Genomic DNA, 3,565 nt, shown 5'->3' on the forward strand with positions numbered 1-3,565 from the left:
GCCTCCAGCTGGAAAGCAGTGTGTAGGGAGGGTTTGAGCAGTGACTAGATGACCATAGGAAGGAGAAGTTCTAATATTTAAAAAGTCCCGGGGCTTAGGAGTCTTTCTGTCCCACTGTCCTATCTAGCTTTGTGAATGCAGACAAATTTCTTGAGCTCTCTTAACTTAGTTTCATGATTTGAAAACAGAGATTTCCCATCTCTCATAGGGCTGTTGTGATAATTAAATGAGAATTCCATCCAGTTTCCAGCAGGCACTATCCTGGCACGCAGTTGACTCAAGACAGCATTAGAAAGACTCTGACATCAGATGGGCTGGGGTGGCCAAGTTGGGTGAAATAACTCCTGAGGTCTGTGGTTTACTTTGATATATAAATCTAACAAGAATTCCTTTCTTTAACTTACATAAAATTCTCTCATTAAATCTCAGAAACAAAGAGATGTAACCTCAGGAGATCTCTTTGTGAGCTCCCTAAGACTGGACACAAATGAAGAAATATTTATTAACAGAAAAGAATTTCATTTGGAGGAAAAAAACCATTATAGGATTTTTTAAATGCATAATAGTTTTCATGCATACAAGTCATTTGGGATTCCAACCAAGGGTTTCCATTTCAAACTGACTCAACTTTTACTTTGTAAATGTCTATATTAACAAAGCTTTCATTGAGGTCCGGAGAGGGGGTACTTAAAATTTTTTGCTTACCCCCTATTAAAAAGTATATATTACTCGATGAAGTGATATAGAAATCGATGCCTATTTCTTTAAGTCCTACACAAAATAAAAGCATCTGACTTTGTGGGCAGAGGGAGGTCCAACTTTTTTTTTTCTTAATGCAGATGGAAAGAATCCCAAGAGACCAGTGAAGCAAGAAATTATCAAAGCTGCGGTATTTACTAAGTCACTTTGTGCCAGTGCCCCAGCAAGCTGCCACCACGGCTGCCAAGCCCTGTCACCCTTGCTGATCAGTACAGAGAGGGCCTCGCTGCGCTGGGTAGAGGAAGCAGGAAGTTCGCTGAACTCAGACGGAAGAAAAAGGATTCCTCTGGAGAATCTCAGCAGGTGGGAGAGCCTCTCTGCAGAGCGAGGCTCTTTTGACCCAGAGTACACACAATAGAGCCCTCTTAGGAGAGCTTTTTTCCACAGGTTTCTTCTTGGCCCTCTGGATTTGTTCTAAGCTGGCTTTCTGTGTGTGTGAGTTGTCTTGGCCTTTCTGGTTTTCCTTCCCTTTGGAACTTTCAGATCTTTCCATTGTGCACAATGTCCCTGTGAAAAGGCCTGAGTCACTCGGCCTCCAACTTTGCAGCCCCAAACATTCCCTGTTTGAATTAAGGTCACCTGGTGTATGTCCCCCGCTCGGTAGAGGAAAGGGCACTTTATTGCCTTGGCCCTGGGCCCAAGGACCCCCTTAGGAGCATTGTCAAGGGACTTTTTCAGATGAGAGACTTTCTGTAAAAGACTGACAGGGACTTCTTAGGGCAGATGACCTTTAAAGATCTTTTCCAATTCTGATCCTGGGATTCTAAAATGGCATGTGGCCCCCACACAGTGTCATTGGAGCAGGAGCAGACAGAACTGGAGATGACTCAAAGGAGACATTAGAGCTGCCTTTAAGATCCTTGGAATACGGAAACAAGAAAGAGAGATTAGTCCTAGGGTATGTGACCTCAGAAGGCAGAAATCTTGGCTGGAGTTTTATGACAGGATGGGAGTTTACAGTTGATCTAGGAAAGGAACCCTGATTTGCCAGTCAGATCCCCTGGAGTAAAGCCCAAAGCCCTGGTTTTGAATGCTCACCGCTGCCTAACATCTGTGTGACCCTGGGTTACCGACCTGACTTTGCTGAGCTTGTTTTCCTATAGGCCAAACAGTGATAAGACTTGCCTTGATTCTGCCATCCGGCTATTGTGAAGGGGAATAGGATAAGAGAAAGTGCTTGTAAATTCTGAAGTTCTAAAGATTTAATCCTGCTGTCCAGCTCCCCAGTTTGATGGAGTAGATAACCAGAGTCTGGAGAAGTTAAGAAACTTACATGAGAGCACTCAGTATTGATCTAAGGTAGGAGCTGATAAGGCCTCGTTTCTACAAGAGATAATATATTGATCCCTAGCAGCTCCAGGATAAAAGCCTTTTGGGGGTGCCTTGGGGCCATGACGCAGCCCCAACTTCCCCCTGGAGCTTCATTTCACTCCTAATTTTATTTTCTGATTATGAAAATTATATGTGCTCATGGTGTGGAACTTGTATAATACAAAAAGCACAAAGTAAAACATGTTAAAACATTTTAATAATTCTGCTATGTGGACAGATGTATCTACTGTTGAAATTAAGATATATAACCTTTTAGCCTTTTCTCTATGCATGTACATGTTTGAACATAATCGGATTATTTCATGCCAACTTTGGTATATTGACTCCTTTTTCACCTAATGGTTTGTTGTACACTTTGCCATTAAAATTCATTAAGCAGTATCAAATGCATAATTTTCCACTGTATGAGAGCGTAGCAGCTTGTAACAAGTCCTCTACTGTTGCACACTGAGGTTCTTTCTCGTTTGCTATAAACAACTGTGTTGAACATTCTTACCTGTGAGTTGCTGTTTTCCTGGCCTGTCTTTTAACTCCCAGTACCTTTCATTCAGTCCCGGTAGCTGTCCAAATGTCAAGAAGCGGGATCTGAAGCAAAACCTGCATACGACTCTACACAAATGCTCAAAGTGCCGCCTCCTCAACAAGCAATGCTTCCTATGGGTTCCCTGGCGTGATTCGGGCCATTCTCTAAAACTCTGTGCTTCTTGTCTTCTGTAGAGACTCGCAAATGTTTGTTTGCCCCGAAGTGTTGTAGGTTTATCCTGACAGTATGTGGAATGTGATGCACAGCTGAGGCCCTAAGCCCTAGTAACATATTTTAAGGTATTTTATTTAAACGTATGTATTTTATGTTTTCATTTTTGCCCTGTGTTGCTTTCGGTAATGCTTAGAGTCATGAAGTTTCACTTGTCTGTCCTGGTGTCAGTTTCTGATTGGACCTGGGTCCATGTCCTTGTGAAGTCTCCTCCTCCTGGATCTGCCCTGCTCTGTGACTTGCTTTCGGCCACTAGCATGCTGCAGAAGCGATGCCGTGTGACTTCTGAGCAGGTGGTAGGAAACCTTGCAGGGCGGCCTGGGTCTTCGGGGAGGCTTGTTTGAGGAAAACCACTGTCATGTAAGAAGTCTGGGACTCTCATGGTGTGAGGACTCTTAAATGAGTCACATGGAGAGGGCCACCTATCCAGGCCCCAGTTCTCCCAGCCATTGTTACCGTGACCCAGGCATGTGGGGGAAGACGCCATCTTTCACCCCCAGCCCAGCTGAGTCTTCAGATGATCCCATCCCGGCCTCCAGCTGACTGTAACCAGACCCCAGTCAGGAACCACATAGGAACTGAACCCCGTCAGCCCACAGGCTGGTGAGGATGATAATCCATTGTTGTATAAAACCGCATTTGGGATGGTCTGTTGTATACTGCATAATCAGAACGAGACTCAATCCTTTCTTCACAGCTGGTAATCTGAAGCATTTTTTA

This window comes from Colobus angolensis, unplaced genomic scaffold (genome assembly GCF_000951035.1).
Source record: "Colobus angolensis palliatus isolate OR3802 unplaced genomic scaffold, Cang.pa_1.0 Scaffold54, whole genome shotgun sequence".
Lineage (NCBI taxonomy): Eukaryota > Metazoa > Chordata > Mammalia > Primates > Cercopithecidae > Colobus > Colobus angolensis.